The following is a 24,316-nucleotide window of genomic DNA, read 5'->3' on the forward strand; positions in this document are numbered from 1 at the left end:
GGTTTCCCCAGCTGGGTTTTCTGTGTGGTCAATGTTACCCACTCACTCCATGTAGTGTTGGTTGTGTGATGTGTAGAGGGGATGTTTCCTTTGAACATCCAGTGTAGCATGGGCAATCATGGTGCCAAGAGGAGATATGCTTCTGTGCCAACAGCTTCTGAAGTGGCTCAGACCCCCTCATGTGCTGCTAGTATCTCTTTTTCAGTTGAGGTGCAGTGGGCTTCTGATCCTCTACACCCCTGGCTCCAAATGGTCAGTCTCGGGTTTCTCCCGATGTTTTTGCCAGAGGCTCCAGATGATCACACTCCCCAGCTGAAGTGTCAAGCACATTTTGCACAGCTGGTCCTGTCCAGACAGGTCTGAGAGCTACCGCACAAGCTGTTTTCTGTTTGATATGCTTGAAGTTGTCTTGTTGCTCAAGGTCCCACTCAAAATAGGTCTTCTTTTGGGTTACCCAATAGAGAGGGCTCCCAAGCTGACTGTAACCTGGTATATGCATTCTCCAGAACCCCACAAGGACTAGGAAACCTTGTGTTTCCTTCTTGTTAGCTGGTAGAGACACAGTTGCTATCTTGTTGGCCAGAAGATAGGCTCATGGTGATGTCCATCCTGCCATTCTATTTCCAAGAACTGAATCTCCTGTGCAGGTCCCTTGACCTTGCTTTTTTTATGGGCAAACCAACTTTCAGAAGAATTTGAATTACTCTTCCTCACCTCTCAAACACTTCTGCCTTCTTGCCCCTAAGGACAAGTTCAACAAAAAGCTTTGCCTTCTGGATCCTTCCTTTCCTTGTGGTCCTGGCAGGAGAGGGCAGTGTGTTCTCAAATGCTTAAATATGGATCCCTCATGAGAGCTCATGTTTCTGCAGGCTTAGGAGGGCCAATAATGGAGATTTCCCTCTTCAGAGGCAAAACCTCCATGGAAAACAAAGCAATGTGCTTGGGGGTGCTAGGATGGCTAATGGCACCTGCTAGCAATTCAGATCGCAGCTACCTCATAGCAGCTCTGGTGACACCTCATTCCTCTGAAGGCATCACCTGCAGGTGACAATGTACATTCATCAGGAGCCGTTAAAGTTGTTCTGGCCCTCTGCAGCACTGCTCAGTTTGTTTGTTAGCAAACTACAGCTTGTGATTTGCTTTGGATCTCCAAAAATATTTGAGCAATCCTAGGGGACTAGTCCCTCGTTCCTCCAGATGGTGGGCTGGAAGTTCCTCCCAGTGGGAAGAAACAAGTTTTCTCTCCTGCATGTCTCTTCCACTACAGCTTTATTAGATTCATTTCTGGTTCTGCCAGTCTAAATAAGGTAGCAGCTTCCCCTCAGAGAAGTGTTCAAAGCTTCACATAAAGTGTCTTAATTTTTATCGTGTAGTGCTGTACGTGGCAACTATGAGCTGCAGCATTTACAAAAACATCACAGCATGAGAAACCACACTGAGGGCTTCCAGAGCACAACATCGGGGGGTGTGGGGGGTGTGGGGGGTGGGGAGGGTGTGTGTGTGTCTGCTGTGATTAGAAAAAGCATTATGCTATTGCCAGAATCAAATTGTCTGAAGATGTCTTGCTAAGCAGCAAGTAAGCTGTACTGAGTACTAATTAGGGAGTACAAGAGAGGTAACATTACATCTTCAAATTGCTCTTTGGGTTATGCTGGGTTTTGTTAAAATTCTCATCTAAAACCTAATGCAAATTGTCTCATGATATAGGCCACTACTGAAAAAAAATATAAATTTGGTTCTACACATAAATATTATGTTGCCCAGCTTTGGGGAATGTTTCCATCAGAAATTTCCCTTAGAAGTGTGAGGGGCTTTGCTGGGAAGCAGAAATTGATGGCTTTCTTGTCCTAGGAGCTCTCTGTCTTTCTAAAAATAATCTTTTCTAGCTGTGGGGAAAAAAGCCTTCACAGGACAGAAGTCAAGATAACTGCAGCTGAAAATTAAGCTTGCAGGGAATATGGGATGGCATCCTGTGGAGCGACCTGTGCTGTTGAAGGGATCAGGCCATGCTAGGTACCTGCATCCCAGCTGAGATGCAGTAGCTGGCTGTGGGGATGCTCCCCTCCTTCTCTTTGTACTTCTCCTTGACAGTCTGAGTGAATTGATTTTCCTTTGCTTCGCAGCAGATAAAATTTAACTCCAGGGTGTCAGCTGGGGAACTGTAACCTCAGTGGCTTCCACTGTAACAGTTGAGGTGGTGTTATCATTCCCAATAGGGAATAATGCAATAGCACTACTCATGCAACCTTCTAAGAAAACAGAAATGTCATGTTTTGAAGGTCTGTCTGGTTTTTTTTAGCACATGATGGGGCACCCCTGGCAGAGGTAAGAGGATTGACTTCCTTTTCCCCTTAAAACCAGGAGTCAGCCTCCTGTTAGGAATTCACTGCCTTGTTCCTTCCCACATCCCAATGATAGCTGGGATCATCTAAAACTTATTCGCTTGCTCACAGTCATACATCTATAGGCTACCTCCCTGCTATTGTGTTTGCATTAGCATGACACCCAGATTTTCATTGGAGGCAGAAGCTTATTTTAACAGCAGCTTTGCAAATGTGGTGAAAAAATTTAATATTTCCTTTTCATCCTTGAGTCCTAATCTTCTAGATCATTGTAAATTGGACATTTGTCTCCCTTGGCTGGCCAGGATGACTGCATCCTTTCTAAGTTTTCGTCTGGAGAAATTTATAGTAAGATTTAAATATAAAGTGAGTGGTCCCCTTTAAAGTTACATATGCTAAAGGAATGTGACTTATGAATCCTGTTAACAGTAGCGGCTGCTTGAGAATGTCAAGCACTTTGTCAAATCAAGATTTTGCTGTAACACATCTTGCACTAAAAGGGTTGCTATAAATTTTGTACTGTGCCAAACATTTGTATGTACCTCCAGTATGTGGGCTGTGTTTGATGCTTATAGAAGTCGAGTGTGTTTTGCTTTTGTTGCTGACTACTGGAGGAACATGTGCATATGTTTGTGTAGCTGAACAGAATTAAAACTCATCTGGACTGGAGTGTTAACAACAGAGAATGCTGCTGCCTGCAGTAAAACCAGGAGATAATATTAAACTGCAAATAAACCATCCACCTTCTGTTGGGAAGACCAGTTTTATTTTCATAATTTCCAGTGGCCAACACAAGTAGCATCTTCTGGATAGAGCAGATTCAGTGGAGAGTAGAAATTTACTTTAAAATCGCCTCTATGAAATATTCATATAAAAAATTGCTTCATGCAGTGAATATTTGAACAATTAAGAGTCTGTTCACTGTCGCTTTCTGGCCTTGGGCTAAGCTAGGGGGCTGGCTTGAGGATGGTGGTGTTTGTAGCCTGCCAGCTGACTGGTACCTATGGGATCATACTGGAACAGACGGGAAGACCAGCAAGCCTAGAGGACTGTCGTGGGTTAGCCCCAGCCAGCAGCTCAGCCCCACACAGCTACTCGCTTGCTCCCTACCCCCAGTGGGATGGGGGAGAGAATCGGAAGGGTAAAAGTAAGAAAAACTCATGGGTTGAGATACAGTTTAATAACAAAAATAAAATAAAATAAATAAAAATACTAAATTGTAATGAAAAGGAAAATAACAAGAGAGAAATAAACCCCAAGAAAAATAAGTGATGCAAATAAAAAAAAATTGCTCACTACCAACTGACTGATGCCCAGCCTGTTACTGAGCAGCAACCCCCAGCCACTTTTCCCCCCAGTTTATATACTGGGCATGACGTCATATGATATGGAATATCCCTTTGGCCAGTTTGGGTCAGCTGTCCTGGCTGTGTCCCCTCCCAGCCTCTTGTGCCCCTCCAGCCTTATCTCTGGCAGGGCTTCAGAAGCTGACAAGTCCTTGAGTTAGTGTAAGTAAGCACTGCTCAGCAACAACATAAAACATCAGTGTGTTATCATTGTTCTCATCCTAAATCCAAAACACAGCACCGCACCAGCCAGTTGGAAGAAAATTCACTCTATCCCAGCTGAAAGCAAGACAAGACAAAGCAGCAGCTGATAAGTCCCCTGCATCCAGGCACCAAGGAGTTTCTTGCATTTCGGTGTAGCTTACACACAGGACTGCACAAGTCCAAGCTCCACCAGGAAGCCTGGCTCTTCTCTGCTGCCCTGCTTGATGGTGGCAAGGGATGGTTATGGGGACCAAAGAGCCACCAGTGCCTGAGCAATGGCCAGGAAAGATGTCTTTGTGAGCCCGAAGGGATCTGAATAGCAGGGTGAAGTGTGGTCATGGGTCCAAATATTGCAGCAAATATATTCAGACCTTCTTGCATGAGGATGGGTTGTCACAGCTTCCCAAGTCTCTCTTGAGAAGGGGACGTGGTACTGCCATGGCTGGGGGCAGGCATGTCTTCAGATCACGTATTGACCACAATGTCATGTTTTTAAGCAACATTGGCAATTTTAAATGAAAATAAAACACCAACAAAACAAAACTAACCCCCAACAAACAAACAAACAAACAAACAAATGGTTTGGGGATTCTTTGGGGGAAGCCTGTCCCCTAAAACCCACCCACTTTTCTTCCTGAAATGCAAATAATGGAAAAATAGTATTTTCAACTTTGCATGCTTCACCAGCAAAATTCTGCCTGTGCAAATTCCTGGTGCTCTTGAGCTCTTTTGTGGGTTTACTCTCTTTGAAAAAATATCTTTGTCTTAATATCATACTTATTGTTTGACCCCTGAAGGGATTAGGGCTTCTGCAAGGGTGGGAGCAGCAGAGTGATCTCGGGCTCAGCCTGTCCCTTGGCACCTTTCTGAGTTGGGACATGAGTGTGCGCTGAAGTGGTCTGCTAGCAGGTTGGGTTTGGATGTTGTCTCAAACTACCTCTCTAATGATGAGGCCATTTCACAGTGAATCAGTGAGGTGGCTGCTCTTATGGCTAGATCTGAAAGAGGTTTTAAAACTAAGTCCCCAACATGGCTTTAAAAAAATACGAGGGGAAGCAGGGGGCTGCAATTTTGCCTTCTTACTCGCTTTTCTTAGGAGGGCTAAAGGGTTGTGTTTCTTTTGGGTTGCCCGTTTAAATCCTGCTGAATCAGGACAGAAAATTACTGAACGCATGAGAGGAGTGCAGCAATCATTTGGGGTCAGTGAACTATAGATTGCAATATTCGGCAGAGTTATTGCACTTGCCTGTGAGCCACAGCCGAGTCCCTGCTCTGCCCGCCGGCAGCCGTGGGAGAGGAGGGGAAGGCTGCTCTGCATTTCGTGCACTTGGCCTTTTCCATTGTGCCCCCTGAGTTATCAGCCCTTCCTACCTGCTGAAGCCTTTCACACAGCATTATTGATTATTTTTAATTAAAGGGATCAGAGTTATATTCCCCGGTTGTCAGTTTGGTTTGTGTTACTCTGTTGATTATCGTGACTCACTGAGATGATGAAAATAGCCATCATGGTCATGCAGTTTAGAGGCAGAAAACCTGACTAGCCAAGGTAACTAGTTTTGTTTGACTTGGCGTTCGATTTTTTTTGCCTCCCTGGCTCTGCCTGTATTGTAAGAGGTATTTCACTGTTGCTTCCCTGAGGCAATCTACCAATAATTCAATGGCAGCTGCCTGTTCTTATTCCTTGGTTTCTAAGCCTCTGGATACTAGACTTGAATTTTGAGGACTTGTTTTCAAGCACTGGCATACATTTTCTGTATGCCTGTGGGCAGTCTCCTTCACTTCTCGGTCTCTTCTGGTTTTGTAAATGGGCTCAGTGCCCTTTTTGCAGGACCACTTTATGCATCTCCAGTGTGTGAGGTATTTTTGCAGTCCACTAATCCAATGATGAGAGAGAGGAGAAACATAACAGGTAGCTGACCTATGCACAAAGATGAACATACACCGAAAAAGGGGGATCTTGCTGGAGTGGATTCAAACTCTGCCTCCTCACCAAGGGAGACTGGTGTGAGCAGAGGTTCATGCCACAATGGGCAAGCCCTAGGCTGCTGTTGGCCATGCTAGATATGACTCCTAGCTCCCTAAAACCATTTAGTTAGCTGAAATAGACAATCTCACCATTGCTACCATGACTCAAGATATAACAGCAATGGGAACTTTCAAAGTAAACTTTATGACCAAACTCTGCCAGCCTGCTTACTGATGACATGCAAATTACAGAAGTTCAAACATTCACATTCAATGCTTATAGCTGTGTCTTTGATTGCTAATGATGTTGATTCACAAAGAAAAAGCTTTCTAAAATAGACTATTTCATGTACCACACCAAAAGCAAATGAAAGGATGTTGCATATAGCATTTTTTTGGGTCATGTTAAGCCCTGTCTAAACACCTCAGGACTCATAAATTAGGGGGAAATAAAATGTGAATTACCAACTAATGAGCTAGTCTTTAATTTTTAAACAGAACTGTAACTTGAACAACAAACATGCACATTTAGCTGTGAACTTCTGCCCTTAATTTTACTATGCAGTTGTCAGAGTTCTTTATTATTTATTCATGTTACAAGATCAGCACAAGCATTTTACACCTCCTAAAATGCTCATACTAGCAGCAGGTTGTCCACCTATAAACTTCTGATGTGAACTACCTTTGCTGCCCATCCTCGCAATCAGAGACTGTTTGAAGGTGAAAGACAAGATGCCAAGCCCCTAACATAGAAAAAGGCCCTTATAACCTGATACAAGAAAAAATGAAAGTGATTTTTTTTTTGTTGAACTGCATTTTCAGACAGGCTTTCATCAAATATTCCAGCAGCCATTTTCTGTTTTTCTGCTGAGTGTGAAGATGCCGAGTACTGGTGAAAGATAAGTAAGAATTCCTTTTTGTTCTGGGCTTAAATAGCAGCCTAATACTTTAGAAAAATCTGATCATCAGTGGCCTCGTTGGTCTACAAGAGTGAATGAAATTGCTTGGCTGGTTCAGAGTCTGGGCTATGAACATCACTTGACCCTGAGTAAGGAAATCGTGCACAGGGTTGAATTCAGCTGGTCTGATCATCTGCTCTCCAGTGAAAGCCAAAGAAGGAAAATGGGTATGTCTGGGACACTGACCTGTTTTGGAGAAATTAGATGTTTGAAACTGGACAGACTGTGACTTTGAAGTATCCATTTTCCTTTTATTTACCATAAACGGAATATAAGGGACTGGGTTAAAGCTAAAGGAGGGGCATCTGTCCTTGGTGAACTCTGGGTGCAGTCCCTGACATCTTCTTACATACTTTTGTAGAGGTGTGATGCCATAGAAGAAGCAAACTGCATCACTTGGAGCACTCTCTCAGTTCTAAACACTTATTCCTGGAGTACAAGGCTCAACACCAGTATAGCAATGCAGTTTGACCTTATGAGTAGTTTAGGCAGTAGACTTTTTAACCAATAATTCCATACTTACATTATCTGTCTAAAATACGCTTTCAGGCTTCAGCGTATCTCTGGTTTACAAGGAACCTGGCTAGCCTGATGCATGGGTATATGTATAAAAAGATGATGGCCCAATGGATAATTAAAAAAAGAAGAAACATCACTGAAATAAATGTGCATTTTAAAAAGCAGAGAGAAATATGTGATCTTGAAGCCCAATAAGAAGACTGATGAGCAGATCTTGATGAGTCAGCTAGGTCCTATTTGCCAAACTATTTGAAGTTTATATTATCAGGCAAACAGAGGAAAGGTTTATCCCCACATATTCTTCTTTGGAGTCTCTACAAACAATATGCTACAGCTGAAATAAAATTATGACAGTTGGGACTATAAGTACTGATGCTATTATTTGAGAAATGCAACTACATCAGTTTTCTGCTGTGTACCATATAGAATTTTGTTTGGAAATTTAAAGCCATTTTGCTCTTCATAATGTTGCCTTTGTCTTTTATAACACTTTCAATCTCTTCATAATACTATATTTTGCTGTGAAGAGGCTAAAACCCAGCAACAATTAATATTAATAAATGTAAACTGGACCAGGAAACTTGCTGTGGCAGACAGCCAAGTTATAAAATATTGTTTGCTTTGACTCTTAGACAATGCTGCTGAGAAAGGTACTATATAAACTGTTTTTCCAGATAAAATTAAATAGTTATCTGGGTGTCTGCAGATAGAAAATACTATCAGGATTGACTTGGTTCTTGGGAGTTTTTATTTTTAAATCTACCTTGACAAATATGAAATAGAGAAATAACACCAGAAATGTAAACAAGGAATGCAGAACAGCATTTCTTCAGTGGTTTTAAGCAAGACCCTCATACATAACTCCCAAAGGAGGTGATATTCACAGGCAACCTTAGCTAGTGACAGTCAGCAAGATGCTCCATTGTTCCATAGGAAAGTTGCTGCTGTTGTGGCAAATTACAGCTTTTCTGTAACAGAGTAAAAGGTTTACCCCATTTGGGAGCAATTGGCTTGACATGCTAAGATGCTTAGGACTTCACACTGTGTTCCTTCTCACATTGTCTTGGCAGAAGGACCTCATTCAGATTTGTAAGTCAACATGCCAGTGGCCCTGGATGTGCACAAGTGAGGGTAGCTGCCAGCCTACTAAAGATGCACTTGAGGTGCAGGAACTATAATGTATGGATTGATTTGAACACTTTGTTTTTGTAGGCAAAAAAATTCTTTGGCAACTTGGACACTCCTCTGATTTGCACTAAATTTAATGTTGTTTAAAGACAGTGTAAACAGCTGGGGAAAAATAAATGACTGCATGTTAAACTAACCTCAAAAAAACCCTGCATCTGCAGAATATTAAAATCTGAGGAAAATTGAAAAATCGCTTGTCAGAGATCATTTAAAGTCACTGAGGATGGGATCCATGTCCCCTAAGAGGCAACTCACAGATTCAGCTGCTCCGTCAGGATGCCTATACATGCAGTACAGGTTTATGTTATTGCCATTAGTGGAGACCTAGCCAGTGGAGCTGAGAGATGGTCTGAAGAGGCATCTGCTTTAGGTACAACTGAATCCCCACTTAAGGTATTCATTAATGTGTAATGGGTGTGATTCAGCGACTTAGCCATAGGCATCCAGATCCACTTCACATGCCTTAAGATATCCAAGGTTTCCATCCACTTGTGTCTGCTGGATGCGACCCAGGACCAGAAGGATACCTCCAGACCTCTGGAGTAGCAGCTGGTGGCAGGGCAAAATCCCAAAAGGCAGCTCAAATGGACCTATGCTCCTGTGGGGGGGGCACCTGGGCTGTGTTCAGAGGGTTATTGTGTGGTGAAAGGAGAACTGAGAAACTTCAGGCTCGCTCTTAACCATAAACCATAGGTGCTGAGGACATTGTCTAAGGTGTGAGTTTGCTGGCTCTAATTTGCATTTGTCTAGGCATTGATGGTTCTACAGGTGCAATTTCTGTGTCAGCCTTGCCCTTCTGTCTGGGCTGAGGCTCAAGTCTGCATCCTGTGGTCCAGGGCAAGATACTAGACCCATTCTGACAGATGAGTATTGGTGAACGTCTCTGAATCCCTGTAGTAACTCGGGGCAAGATTGCATCCTGGTTCTGTGCATCCACATAGGGCAGGCGTGCCACAACTTAGTCTTGGAGAATACTTTCCTGATACTTTCTCATACTACTACGTATAGGAGTGAATGGGGTGGAGACTGCAGGGACAAAGGATGCAGTTTATAGCTAAGGGGAAAAGCAATGGTTAGAGTGATGTTTCTACAGCTTAGTTCCCCACTGAGCAGGGCAGCTGAATGCCAGCTCTTTCCTGGGGAGGATGGAAGGAGATCGTACCCAACAACACATCCCAGCCTCTGTGAACAAGTACAAGTGACCCTCACTGCCCTCTTTCCTGGCATTAACACATTGATAGCTGCGTGTTTATTAGCTTTGAAAACAGATGCTGTTAGTAACAAGAAAATCTGTGGGAGGAAAATGGTAGCAACAGACACACGCTTTAAAAATTGTGCTGAAACGTTCTAATGTCGTTGCACTTTTTTAATCATTTTTTCCTACCATCTCTGCCAATGCCACAAGTAGGACATAGCCACAACATTGTACCTCCAAGACACGGAATCTGTATTGCGTTGGTGTTAGCTACTAATAGGATTCCAGTACAAAGCACTTTAATCCATTGCTAAGTAAGTGACAGTGTAGTAATATGGTTAGAGGAAAGGACATGGCTAACATTGCTACTTCTGCTCTTCAAAGACTTAGTTTTATAATCCTTTGCAAAAGCCTTTGTTCAGGTTTCTGGAAGTAGTTTGTAACTGCCCACACACGCCTTTAAATATTGTCTTAAGCCCTACCGATGTATTTGCTGCAAAATTCAGTCTATAATTAGTTATGCTTTCAGCCTCTGAATCACCATATAATCGTATGTTGTGTTGGAGCTGTAACTATTATCTTTAATATTTCAGTAGGGTAATTGCAGTTTTAAAAAACAGTGAAGTTGTCACCAGCAGATCCGTAATTTTATCATCACTGCTAAAGCTTCTGAACTTGAATATGGCACCTGGTCAAGTATAACGTGTCAGCCTCATGTCTGAGTAGGAGATAATGCATACTTCCAGTCTCGTTCTAACCTCACAGGTTTCTGTGCTTGTGTGGGCATATATTGGCACACTGTCTGCTGATCATGCTGGTGCTTCTGAGCTGGTGGATTTTTCTGAGTTTAAAGCCATATGTGCTTATGTAGTTGAGGTCTATTGTAGTTGAGGACTTAACGCTTTCCTCACCTCAATCTTATACTGGGTCATTCAATCTGGATAAGTTTATTCCTTTTCTGTACACAATGAATGAGACTTTAGTTGTTTGAAACACTTGGTTGAGATGCATCTGAAATTTTTCAGTGCCTATAGAGTATAAATCTAATGAGCCTGGGATGCCTGTATAATAGAAATAGAGCTGTTCAAATACAGACTCTTGTCGATGCAGCCTAGGTTTGGCTAGGTGAGTTGCACCCTAAACTCCCATTGAGTAGACTTCAAATTGTCTCAGACAATTTGGTCAGAAGCTTAGACCTATGCTGTAGATGTGTAATCTTAGGTGACATAGATCCTGTCATTGATAAGATTACCAGACTGGAAGCTCTTTCTCCATTAACTCATTAAAAATGCACATACAGCACTCAGCACAGTAGTCCTTGTGTTCTGTTGAAAGAGGTCCTGCATGTTTCTCTTTTCCCATAATGGTATCCATACGACCTGTCTGGATGCCAAAGTCTCAGCCTAAAGGAGACTTTGAATTCTGCCCAAAAATATATTCAAAACTGAGGTCTTACACAGTGCTGCTGAATGGGATGGTGCTCAGCATCCTTACTGCAGCCCAGTGAGACTTACCCAAGTGTCTGAAGCATGTTGGATCCAAGCTGGGAAATGGAGATCTGGGGAAGCCACGTTGCTGAGGTGTTGCTTTCATTTTCTGATTTTTATGAACTGCTAAGCTGCAGGGAAGGTGTGTATGGCAAATGGGCAAAGAATTGGGTATCATTGTATAAAAAATGCAAGTGCTAGGACAGGCATGAATTACACCTGTTCTATTGCTCTGCCTGCAGTGCAGTGGGAAATTGGGACACACTGCACTAAGTAAAACACTGGTTTGTCTTGTTCCTTGTTCAGAGACCCTGGCAAGGCCACTGAGCCTGTGACAATGAACATCTCTTCTAAAACTCACAGCTGTGTCTCTGCATGGCCAGATCATGGACTCGCAACTCTTGCTTCTTTTCTGCAATATAAATAATGAACTATAAAGGCTGATGCTTTCACAAATGATTTAGAGACCTTATTCCCTTGACGCTCAAAGAAAACCAGGCTGTTGGATTGCTGTAGAGCTCATGAAAATGTTGTCCCTCTAATATTAGTGGGTTGTATTAAGTAAATATCCTGGAGGTGTTAGCCTTACAGTCAATGGAACTTTGGCTTCTAAATGTCTTTGCGAGTCCATTGAGACAGGCTTTGTAGGAAGAGTTAATATCTTCTACTAAAGCAAGTGATATCTGAGGAAAAGAGAAGAGGCTTTGGGGCATATAAGCTATTCTTCAGGTCATCTGTATTGTGAGTCTAGACCTTAGTTTCAAAGTGATGTACGAGCCCTTCAGAATGTCACTCAGTGAGAAGATTTACAATGTCTGACTTCTTTCTCCCCCTCCTCTTTTTAGTGCTGGTGTAAATCAGAAGTGGTTCAGTGGAGCTAGGCTGTGTCAAGCTGTCCAAAACACAGCGGCTGTACAGTATATTACCAGTACTTGCTTGGACAGAGACAGTAACTCTTACCTTTTTAGCACATCTTTAAAGATGTTGGACAATTCTTCGCTCCCTGCCGTTTTCTTTTCTCTGGTGGTCTCAAAGTAGAGAAAAGTACATAACTCCTGCAGAAAAAAAAAAAAAAAACAACATAAAAAAACCAAAAAACCAACCAAACAAAAAACCAAGCAGCACCCACCCTTTAACTGGAAGATGGAAGCTAAAATATTTCTTTACAAATACTGTATGTTGCTAAATAAGGCCATGGCTATTTTTACCAAATACTGGCTTTTTGGAAGCTTAATTGTCTTCATTCTGCTCATATAAATCAAAATGATACTTGTTGGCAGGATAAGCCAAAATAGAATCTAGTTGTTGTATTGAGCTGTGAAAGTTTCAGATAAACCAATTTTGTTTCTTTTTCCTTTTTCTTTTCTCCTCGGGATATACCCCCCCCACCCCCACCCCCCGCCCCTTCCTCCCCTGCCCCAACCCCTTAAAGCAATTATAGCTATGTCCTGTGACCTGCCCTCATCTTTCTCTGGCTTGCCTGCATACTGCAAGGCTTGTCACAGAATGCGTGGGTCTCTCTGCTAGCCCTGCATGCAAAGGCTGTGAGGCTAAATGCAAGCTCTGAGGCTGTGTCCTATCTTGTTGCCAGGGAACAGTGACTAAGAAGTGTCTGAGCTAAACTCAAATTTAGGAACCATCTTTGCAATGAGCTGCTTATGTGACCTTGGGCAAGCAATTTGTGTGGGGTGAGATTCCTCCCTTCCAGTGTTAGACTCTCAGTAGTTAAGACTCCAGTTTGATGGAGGACTTTATGGGAGGGGAGTGCAAGAGAAGGAGAATGGTCCTCTACTATCGATGTATGTCTAAAAATGGGACAAACCTCCCACTGGGGACATCTGCTTCTCTCCAACTATAGCGTGAGCCCAGATGTGTACCATAGACCAATACCTAACATTTGAACATCTATAGGGCTGTGAAAGTCTTTGAACTCTGTGTTAATTCCTGTCTGGCCCAGATATAATCTCTAAAGCCTCCACAGTCATCACAAAGGTTTGGTGGTAGGTGACACGTAGCTGCAACATCAGCAAGAGTTTTTTTGTACATCCTTAGATTTCGGAGGGTTGTTGGAGGTTAGCGCTGAAGGGATGACTAATTCCTCCATCTTCCTCACTGTATTTCTGAAGCCTGAGTTATGCTGTTGAAAGTAGTTCATGGTCATGGTGGGTCCTTATCTCTAAGGACTGCTGACCTGACCCACTCTGGAGATCCTTTTCTTTGAAGGTGGCAAGAAGGGAACTTTATCCAGCAGCAGTGATGGGGTGTTAGTGGATGGCTCATGGCAACCATTGCCCAGCAGCATTGGGAGCCAAATGAATCCAGGTGAGCAACAGCAAGCACAGGACCAGTCTGTGGCAGAAAGTTGATTCTGGAATAAATATAGCGAAAATCTGCCTTGAGGTGCCTGGAAGGTGGGACCTGCAGCTTGAATAACTTCTTTCCAAACTAATTTGATCCTGGTGGGACAATTCTGCAGCTGTAAGTGCATGTTCTGCATGTAAATGTGTGCATCTTGGTCTAAAGGATTTCAAGTGTCCTATGAAGGCATTTGGAGACATTTGGGTGAGAAAGTGAATGACCAGTTCACAACTTCTGATTTCAGATCAAGCAAGTTTCCCCCAGTAGGAGAATTAAGAGACTTCTTTCCTTATAGCCATTTCATTTCAAACTCTATTCTATTTGATAGAAACCTGTTTCATTCCACCAAAGGGGAAATCCTTTTTCTGGTCTCTTCTTATGAACTTAAAGGTGAAAAAATACTTCTGTTGATGCTTTGACAGTTTTCTGAAGCATCTACCTTAGCTTTGATTTTCTCTCCTCTCCCTATTAATTTTTAACACTTGTTAAAAGATTTGTTCTATTTGTGAGTTGTGAGAAGGTGTCTTAATTTACAGACAGCTCAAGTATACCTTGCTGTACTTTCAAAGTGTAATTTTTTCCCCACTTCAAAAATTTAATTCACGTCCTTAGCTACCATACAGAAGCATAACTCCTTTGAATCTTATGAAACTCTCCTGATACACACCTGACAAGGCTTTTGACCTTGTTAGTTATGAAATATACCTGATTTCTCAACAAGAACTTCACACTTGAAAGAGTCCTTTGTCAACTACAGCCAAAGCCTTGGTTTTCATTAGAGGAGAAAAAAATCCACTTTTGTTTATCAGGAACTGAGATTGCAGGAAATACCAAAGTTATCAATATTTGAATAGACAAATTAATAATTTTTATCCAGAAAATATATGAAAATACAACTTTCGTTTTGGAAAACATAAAAAAAAATTTTCTGCCAACCTCTCAAATGCTGTTCTTTTGAAACATTTTATATATTTGAAAGTTTTCTCCTCTACTTACCTGTTTTTCCACACTGAGCATGCACAAGCTTGCCTGAGATACTAGTAGTAGACACGAAAATTAAACAAAGAACTCACAGTCCAGGCTTGACTGTGACCTATGGGAGAGATTAACAGTATTAACAGTAACATTCCTTGGGAGAGTCCTGATTTTGTTTTTGTCTCTTTCTGTACATAAAATGACCAGAGTTTTGTCTCCTGTCTCCACCCGTCAGTAAAGAGGAGATATTTGGGGTTTTTTTTAATGTTTTTCAGTTGAAGAACTCCACAAATCACAGGACAACATGCAGGCACTTTTGGTCATCTCAGCTGCAGTCAAGCCAGGATGAGGATAAAGGGGTAAAAGGGCCACAGTTGCAGGCTGTTGTCCCAAGGGTAGTGCGCTGCAGTTTTAGTGCCAAATCAATCTGGTTTTGCTGGAGAAAGTATTTATTTGGATCTGTGCAATGCACAAAATGTTGCTAAAGTTTATTAGCTCAATGAAGGGCCATGCTGCTGCTGCCATATATTCTTGTAAAGCGAGGATGAAATACTCAGGCCATGGTCAAAGAGACCATGAGATATATCCTGTGGGAGGTTGATCAGGGCCTCTCTGAGAGGGTCTGGACTGGATCTGTACTGCTGATATTCTGCAACCCACTGGTTTCTCTCAAAGGGGAATTTGGTGTTTACGGGTAACCTTTGACATGAGGTGTGTCCCTTGGGCAGTTGGTGTAGGTTAAAACAGCAGGAGCAGACTCCATCATCCTGCCACGTGCTACCTAATAAATGGCAGATCAGAGAAGCACTTTAAAGATGTTTTTCAGCTGTAAAATTCACTTCAAGACTTCACCCGTTCCCCTGCTTTCTTCTACCTGCCCTCCCTCCCATTTCCTTTCCTATCCACCCCCCACCCCCCACCCACCCCAGCCTGTGATATTTGATATCAAAGAGTTTTGGTTGAAATGAAGCTTTCATTCACACTCTCAGTCTTTGCTTTGTTCCTCCCCAGACTCAGGACACTGAGAGCCTGCTCTGGGGACAAGGCATTTGCTGGTGTTTTGTTACTGGAGCATCACAAATGCACAATTCACCACTCCGGGGCTCTGCTTGCTTTGGTCCATCTCCAGAGACAGACCTGTCTGGTGGCCTATGACCCTGCTCCATCTACTCCAAGGCTCTGACAGGTGCCACATGGATGAAAAGAGCTTTGAATACCTGACAGAGTGCCTCAACTCTCACTTGTTTGTCATGTTGGAATCTTCTTTTTGGGGGCAGAAATACTCTGTCAGCATTTGTTCAGAAAAGGTGGCATTGAGATATACTTGTCTTGCTCTGTGTGCTAATCTGGGTTGCAAATTAATTCCTCCGGAGCATGCTACAATTGTTCATGCAAGTACCAATGCAATGTACCATTGCTTCTGCAGGACTCTGCAACCAGCTCTCTTTTCTACTCAACAGACAGAGGCACAGGACAGTCTAGGTGTAGAGAAAGAATCTTTCCTCTCTGGCTTCCCCTCCTTCCTTCCTCTGCACACTTGGGCAGTTTCGGTGGGATGCTCTGGTGGCACAAGGGGTTACTTTTGCGTGCACCTTTTAGCTTGAACCCCCCAGTACAGTTCCCACCATTTAGCTACAAAACCATATAACTTCTTCCCTCTTCTGCTCAAAGCTCTGCTCTGACTTTCTCCTTTTCTTTCTTCCTTTCTAAATCTTATGTCATCTCTGCTCTTTTGCTCTGCATGACAAATTTCTATTGCTTCATAAGGTGGGGGGAGAAAACGTAACAACTGCTTCTCCCACATCCAGATCCTTCCAAACCTGCTTGTGGTTGGTCTGATCTCAGCACAGCCACAGAAATCAAGTGCTCTGCTAATTTGAGTTTAGAATTGCACAAGATCTTGACAACAAAAGTATATAAAGACTGAAGCAGACACATTTCATAAAACTGCAGTTTTGCTAGAAAGTAGATCTTCATATATCCTGGAATGTATACATTTTTAATGGACTGATTTCCCAGATCTTCAAATGTGAGAGCATAAAACTTTTTGTTCTTCTTATATCAAGCACATCAATTGTCCAAGGAAATCACAATGATTATGCATTGTTGCAGTAAGCACATGTATACTTATTGACATTTGCTAATTAAATTTGTTCTAACAAGTAAGGCATACCCTGAAGAAGGTGTAGTGTAAACATGGGCTTGAGAGGGAGGAAGTGTTGGGAAGGAATAATAGTTAGAAATATGGTAATTATTTCTTGTGATCCATTTAAAAGGCAGCCAAAAAAAAAAAAATTCACAGAAAGCTTTGAAATGCAAAATGTCCCTGTTTCAGTGGCCTAAGGTCTGCCCTAAACAAGCAGGAGAATCCCAGCTTCATGTATCCTGAAAAGTTAAAACCACAGGATGTCTGAATTTCAGCCTGGGTGCAGATGTAAGATAGATATCGACAAAAGTAAGCTGAATCAGTTTATGTCATCTTTTACGATGAGCACCAGTATGAAAGATCCCGTTCCTTATGATGTTCTTATTGATCAGTGCTTTTATATCAAAGCAGTTAATAGTAAAGCTGTAAAAATCAAAACCTATTTTTCTTCCTTGTTCAAGAAAGGGCAGTTTTGGTTGCATTTGTTGCCTTTAAGTAGATCTTTTTTAAAAAAAAAAATTAAAGCAGTGAAATATCCCTTTTCATTGTCTCCATAAGATATGAAAAATTCTTTCTCAGGTATGACCTCAGCTGGGGGATATGCAATAGCACTTGCAGACAACCCTCCTCCATCTCACTCTCAGGTATTGCATCTTTTCCCTCTCTTCTCTCCTTTTGCTCTTCTCACTCAGATATGAGCCTCCAGGTCACCATCAGGCTCAGCTGGAAAAGCATGTCCCCTTTCCCCACCAGGTAAGGACTGTAGGGTGTAGTCCCGTGGCATCACCTTAGCAAGCCTGAGCGCAGTTCAGTACCTTCATCTCCGTTATTTGCAGAGCAGCAGATGGTCTGTGAACTCTCACAAATCAAAGTGCCACTTGTTAACAAAAGAAATATCATGGGAAGTTTATTTTAAAATTATAATGCCTTCACCTAAACTGCTGACTTAGCAAGGTGTCACTCATACTGCGCCAGAGCCCCTGTGTGTTGAGACGTTCTCGGAGAAGCCTCAGCCTTTCCATTCAGTCCGGTCTTCGCTGTCTCCACCTAAACTAGCTGCTCCGGCCTCCCCTTATAGGCAGCACAGGCAAACAGGTAGCTTTGAAGCATGGGTCAGCCATTTTATGTACCTTTTTAAGGTGAAATGACTTTGAAGTCATATTTCTAACTAAAAAGGAAGCAAAATAACTGCCATTTATATGTGGGAGTGTGGGAGGGGTCTGATGGATATCATGCAAGTTGTCTTTATCTCCTTACCATCTAGAACATGTCCAATAAAGTTCAATATGTAATTTCTCTTGAACTAGGCACTGCTAGTTGGTGCTTTTTCAAGTCTCTTGTTAGCTCCTGTCAATATGAAGAGTCAATATTATTTATGTCCCAGAGCAATATTTTCTGTGTGAAAAAAATCTATATCTGACGTAGTCTATAAAGACTGCTCTTTCTAAACTAGGAAAAAGGATGTGTCAGTTTTAACACTAATATAATCCCTACATTTCTAGTGTTGCCATGTTTTATTAGCCTAATCTGAGTACTACAGGTTCACGAAAATGCTGCCACACCCGGCATAAATTTGCCTTTTCCCACTCTAAAGATGCAAACCACAACAGATAAGATAGTACCAAGAGTGAGAAGTAGTTTGCTTGACAGACAACAGTGCTTCCTAATTTAGGGCTACTGAGGCTTCAAAGTAGCATTCAAAATGGGGCAATACAACACTGGGAGGAGTGGTCGATACCCCAGATGGGTTGTGCTACCATCCAGAGGGAGCTCAACAGCTTGGAGAGATGGGCTGACAGGAACATCATGACTCAGCCAAGTGAAATGCAAAGTCCTGCATATGGGGAAGAATAACCCCATGTGCCACTACAAGTTACAGCTGACCAGCTGGAAAGCAGCTGTGCAGGAAAGGGGGGTCCTGGTGGACACCAAGATGACCATGCACCGGCAGCGTGCCCTTGCAGCAAGGCAGACCAGCAGCCTCCTGGCTGCGTTAGGCAGAGTTGCCAGCAGGCTGAGGGAGGTGATCCTTCCCCTCTGCTCAGCACTGGCAGGACACATCTGGAGTGCTCTGCCTAACTCTGGGCTCCCCAGTACAAGAAAGACACGGACATACTGGAAAGAGTCAGGCAGAGGACCATGAAGATGATGAATGAAGCTCTGTTTAGATGCAAGAGTAAACTTTTTTTCTGTGGAGGTGACTGAGCACTGGCACAGGCTGTCCAGAGGGGCTTGTCTCTATCCTTGGACAGGCTCAAAACCCAACAGGACATGTCCCTGAACAAACTGCTCTAGGTGACCCTGTTTTGAGCAGCATGTTGGAGGAAATCATCTTCAGAGGTGTCTTCCCACCTCAAGCACCCTGTGATGTGATAAGCAAAGCTCAAGGTGGTGTGCTGAGTCCAGCCAGGCTTGGGCTTCAGATGCAGAATGTGAGACATGCCTTTGGCAACCTGCTGAGAGCATACGCTGATACTGCAGTTCCCTCTTGAGAGCATCTTTCTGGGGCTTGCACCAGTGCTTCTGCTGCTCTGAGGTGTAGGGCATGAGGTCAGGTGGTCTGATACCTTCTGGGCTTCTAGCTACACTTGGAAGTCTCAATGTATGTCAAATGTGACATACTTGTGCTCAGTATCAGGTTTTGCAGACTGCAGGTGCCTTTGCTGCAATGCAAGACTGGATGGAATACTCTTTTCATTGGCCTAAAAAGAATGTTTTTTGAGAATTCCTTTGGAAATATGTTTAGTGCAACTATTGCCTAGAAAAAGCAGAATTTCACTGTGTGGCATAAGCTGCTTTATACATTCCACAAAGCGGTGTGCTACCTGCAACTTAGTTCATTGTTTTAACTCCTCTGCAACGTGCCTTCAGACGGTGCTGCTGAATGTGTGCTGCATAGCAAATCGGTCTGTACAAAGCTTTACATTTCCATAGGGACAGAGGCTGTAGACATTCCAATGCATAAAAGAATACAAACTTAAACCTTTCTCTCCACAGATTAGATACTCTCCATTTATTCACCAGAGCCCAGAGTGCAGCAGGTAGTATAGGGAGAACTCCAGCAATTCTCATTGCTGTATTATTTTATGAAGATTAATGAACAGAGAAGTGAGCAGGAGAGCTCAGCAATCTGATAAATCAGGGTGTTCAGGCCCGTTTGTAGCAAGCAAATAGGTCTGGGAACAGCATGATACAGATGAGAGGTGTTCAAATGTGTTCACTGGTTTCAGAGAGCTCCAAACAAAAATCCTCCAGTGTGATCTGTCATTTGTTGTAATTACGGATTACAACCAGCAGTGGAAGGCATCTTTGGAGGGTACCATGAGGAACAGCTTGCTTTTACTGACAGAGTGAAGTCCATGAGGAACAGCTTGCTTTTACTGACAGAGTGAAGTGTGGACTCTGTGGACTGAAAGAAGCTGTTTTGTTTTATACGTGGAGCGAGAAGAGAAGAGAAATCTTTTGGAAGGTTCAGGGTTCAGTGGTTGGGTTTTTTTAGTTTTATTTTTTGCAAGCATCTTCAATTTGAAAAGATTCAAACTATGTGAAACGTAAACCTTTTTTTTTTTTAAAAAAAGGGCTTATTCAATTGAAAGATCTGAATTGTTTTTTCATGCTGCAAACCAAACTGCTTGCGATGACATTTGAAAGACCAATACCTGATATTTTTGGAGAGTTCAGGAGGTTGCAATTAAAATAACATATTTAGTGTCTTGACACTAAATATTTCTTGCTTAGCTGTTTGCAAGATCTGTGCTTAATAGTTAACAGAACCAAGTTACAGCTAGGTATGCTGGAATAATGCCATGCCTGCAGAAATGTGAAGTCTGCGGGATTTTGCAGGTCAGTGATGACCAGTGCAGAAGGCAATGGTGGAGCTAGGCAGAAAGAACTTCACCCTCCCCTTCATCTTGCTGCTTTCCAGCCCTGATGGAGACCTGTGGTGACAGTGTCCATATATAAACCCCAGGTCAGCTCTCTCAGGTCCCAGGGCAGGGTGCGGCCACTAGCTCAATGCTCTCCATGACTGATGATCTCCTCAGTAGACACAGCGGGGTCAAGCAGTGGAGTGGTGTGGACAGCAAGAAGTCCCATTAAAGCCAATGGCCAGGTATGGGCAGTAAAGGGACATTCCTCAGTTGCACCATAGAAATAGAAGGAACCTGTTTCTTCACCTCAGGTGTGGGCTAGGAAGGCTTTGGACAGCCTCTTCTGTAAAGACTGTTCTATAGCAGAAGGAATGAGATGCCCACCATGTGCATGTACAAGGCAATTTGTTCCTTTCATTAGATAGTGATCTTGTTTTGGGTAGAATCATATTCTGAATTCCAAATGATTTAATTCATTAGTTCAGAGAGGGAAGGCATATTAACTGACACCTGGGAATGTGAAGGTTTCTTGTCTGTTCACATAATCCTATAAGCAATCTCAAAGAACACATAGCCGTATCTGTATCTTCTCCCACTGGTGAATAGATGCTCCTTTTCTTGTGAATTTATCAGGCTGGTTTTGTTCTCCATCTTTCAGATGAGGACATGGTATTAGGACTACTGTGGGCCAATGTTAGCTCATGTGCTGCTTTTCAGCAATATGGTGCAGATATAACTGCTTTCTGCTCCCCTTGCTCTGCACAGTAAGCAGAGTTATTTGGACAACTATCTGATTTTTTTATCATTCAGTGTTCACAATGTTCATAGTAGAAATTGCAGACAAATTCAGACATATGTGGCTTATGAATGTTAGAGATACTTGGCTTCAAAACCTGCCTCTTGAAATGAAATCATTTATATGGTCAAAGAAACATTAATTTCATGAGGTGGATGATAGGAATCTTCCTTTATGGCACTTTAGTTCAATGGTGCAAATATACAGACTAATATATTCGTGTATGTGTAGATGTTTATTTCAATATGAAGAATTTTTACTGCCAACTGTACCAAAGCGATAAGTGAAGGTTGTAAAATAGGGAATTATTCCAATGTAATTAATTTTTCATTGTCTGTACATGAATATATGTGCTTTATTGCCTCTTCAGTAGGCAGAATGGAAAATGTACACAGTTTTACCTATGGGCAATTCAACACAGTAATGAAACTATTCAGGTATAAAAATGCATCTCTCTTCTTTCTCCCTGTCACACAAGTGAGAACTGGCCCCTGCTGAGGCGTTGACCCAAAGTTGGCTCTTCATGAGGGGAGAATGAAAACCAGGGTGTTTTTCTGCATTTAGTTCTATATTGTTGGGTGAGTTGAATGGTGTAGCTTTGGCAGACAAAAATCAAAGCACCCTTCTAAACCTGCTTGAACACTGGACTCCTCTAGATTCAAACATAGCTTTGTATTTGTTGATATATATATGATATATAAATACGATTATATATAAATATGATCTATTTTTTATTCCTTTGAGTTCACATTGGATGATATATTTCTGGTTTTTTACCTACAACTAGTAATGAAAGGAGGGAACTGTGAATATCTGAATTACTTGCTGAGGAGAAGTGTTGTTCTGACCCATTTTATAAAAGATGTATTGAAATAAGGTCACAGCAGGCTTGAGTGACCTGTGGGAGTCCCTGTAGATTGGACTGTCTTTGCTGGCTGCTTTGAACTCATACTTTATTGATTTGAATGCCATCTTCAGATTTAACATAATCTTCAGAAGACAATTTAACTTCTTCAATAATATTTTCATGTTGAGAGCAATGCTTAATTTCACAGAGGAATAATTTTGCAGAGAGAGATGGCAAATGTTAACCTTTAAAAGCATAACGATTTATTCCCCTAATTCATTGTGGACTTCTACTGATTAGCATTAGGAGCTGATGGAGCTGTTATATTCACAGGTTATTGCCGTTACTGGGTACACTGATTTTTCTAGACACACACCCTTGGGAATCAGGCAGAAAGTCTGGCAGAGTTATATTACAGAACTGCCCGTGGATGTTTATTCCTGCCTTTCTCTGACGTGCCTGGCACCAAGCACACTGAACACAGTAGGTCTGTGGTATGATTGATGATTGACCTTAACGAGCAAAGCGCTTCCAGTTTCCTTTGTTATTCTTTTCTTTAGCTGAAGAAAAGAAAAATAGTGCTGTATCTACTGTAAAATAGATCCACATGGTTTTCAGGTTTAGTTTGTCAGAGAAATTACATTCCTTTCTTGGTGTCTCTAGCTGCTGCTTACAGGAAATCTTCGAAAGAGATTTAACATTGCTGTAGCATCTGTCTGCCCCTGAAGTTTTCCTTGCCTTTGCTGCAGACCTCAGATGCAGTGTTGTGTGTTCCCCAGGTGAAGGGGGCTGATTCCAAACGCTGATCATATTTCCATTTACACTTGTAAGGGGTGGCAGTTTATCTAACAATCACCCCCTGCCACCTTGTCTCTCTTCAGAAGTCAAGCTTTTGACTTCCTTCCAAGCAAGCCCATGGGAGCTCTGAAAATCCTTCTTTGAATATGCCCAAAGGACACTTGAGATTTTTTTATTGCGCTTCATAGCCCAAATGAAACCAACTGCCTAACAGATGATCACATACACCTTAGACAGATCACTGAACTCTGAACTGCCATTCTCCATTTCACAAGACCTTTAGAAAAAAATTGTATGTCAGGAACTGTAATGATAATAGCTAGGGGTCTTCCAGCAAGTGCGCACAACATAATAAGCTATTAGGTAAAGTACCTATTGCAAAAACTTTTACCTGGTCAGTGACAATGGTTTAAATGGTTTCTTCTCTCCTCATCATATTTCTTCCATTTGGATGTCCTAAATCGAAAGAACAAGTTAATTAGAGAAAAAAGAGGCAGAAATCCAGGCTCCTTTAACTATGAATGAAGTCTGCGTAGTAAATTGGAGCGGCAGGAGGAAGAAAATTCCAATTGGATTTGCAAATTGACTCTCTTCCACTCCCATTTGCAGAAATAAGGTCCATATGCCCAGCAAGCGATTGCAGCTGAAGGTAAAGCTCTGCGCCACAGAGGGTTTCTTGGCAGCAAATGAAAGGAGCACTGCCACTCTGTTATGTATGCCAGCTCTAATAAATCTGTGGATTAGTTTCCTGGCTGCCACAATTGAGCCAACTCAAAACCATATGGTTCTCCTTTCTTAAACATTGCCATTCGAAAGGAGCATGACCGCCTCCCTTCCAGACTCATTTTTGTTTTGAGGAGAGCTCTGTAACAATAAGGAATCATAAATATAGGAGAAGTCTCTGACTTTATTTATCCCTGTTGCCTCGTCCAGCTGATGGTATGAGATCAGAAATGCATTTTATTGGCCTTCTTGCAATTTCCTTCTGTTTACAGTCTGCCCTCTGCTTCTCTTTATGAATTGGAGCGTGGCACAGCATGTTCATCTGGCTTATTTATTTGCAAGGAAGACTGCCTGGGAAGTATTCTGAATCATACTTGTTACAATCCTAAAGAGTCTTATGAAACAGTTCAGTGGCTCTCAGGCTGAAAATGACATTTTGGTTCAGGGTTTTATTATTTATTTTATTTTTTCCCAAAGATACAGTCTTACCTGTTAAGCGCTAATCTCCTTCTGCAAATGTGTCGGGGTCTGACCCAGCTGTTGTTCTCTTACAGATAGCTCTCTCTTCTGGAAATAGTCTTGGTCAGCTATGGGACAAC

The 24,316-nt window shown here is 42.2% G+C and overlaps 1 protein-coding gene and 1 long non-coding RNA gene across 3 annotated transcripts in view; one reads left to right on the plus strand and one right to left on the minus strand.

The window, feature by feature from the left end:
* Positions 1-23,680, minus strand: part of LOC130149492 (uncharacterized) — a 28,217-nt gene extending 4,537 nt beyond the window's left edge. Inside the window, exons 1-2 of the long non-coding RNA XR_008821932.1 lie at positions 23,386-23,680; positions 12,166-12,260 (exon numbers count right to left, since the gene is read on the minus strand). This is a non-coding gene — a long non-coding RNA (uncharacterized LOC130149492). The remainder of the gene's footprint in view (positions 1-12,165; positions 12,261-23,385) is intronic.
* FRMD4A (FERM domain containing 4A) overlaps positions 1-24,316 on the plus strand; it is a 386,216-nt gene that overhangs the window by 15,250 nt on the left and 346,650 nt on the right. The window lies entirely within an intron of this gene.

This window comes from Falco biarmicus, chromosome 5 (assembly GCF_023638135.1).
Source record: "Falco biarmicus isolate bFalBia1 chromosome 5, bFalBia1.pri, whole genome shotgun sequence".
In the NCBI taxonomy this organism is placed as follows: domain Eukaryota; kingdom Metazoa; phylum Chordata; class Aves; order Falconiformes; family Falconidae; genus Falco; species Falco biarmicus.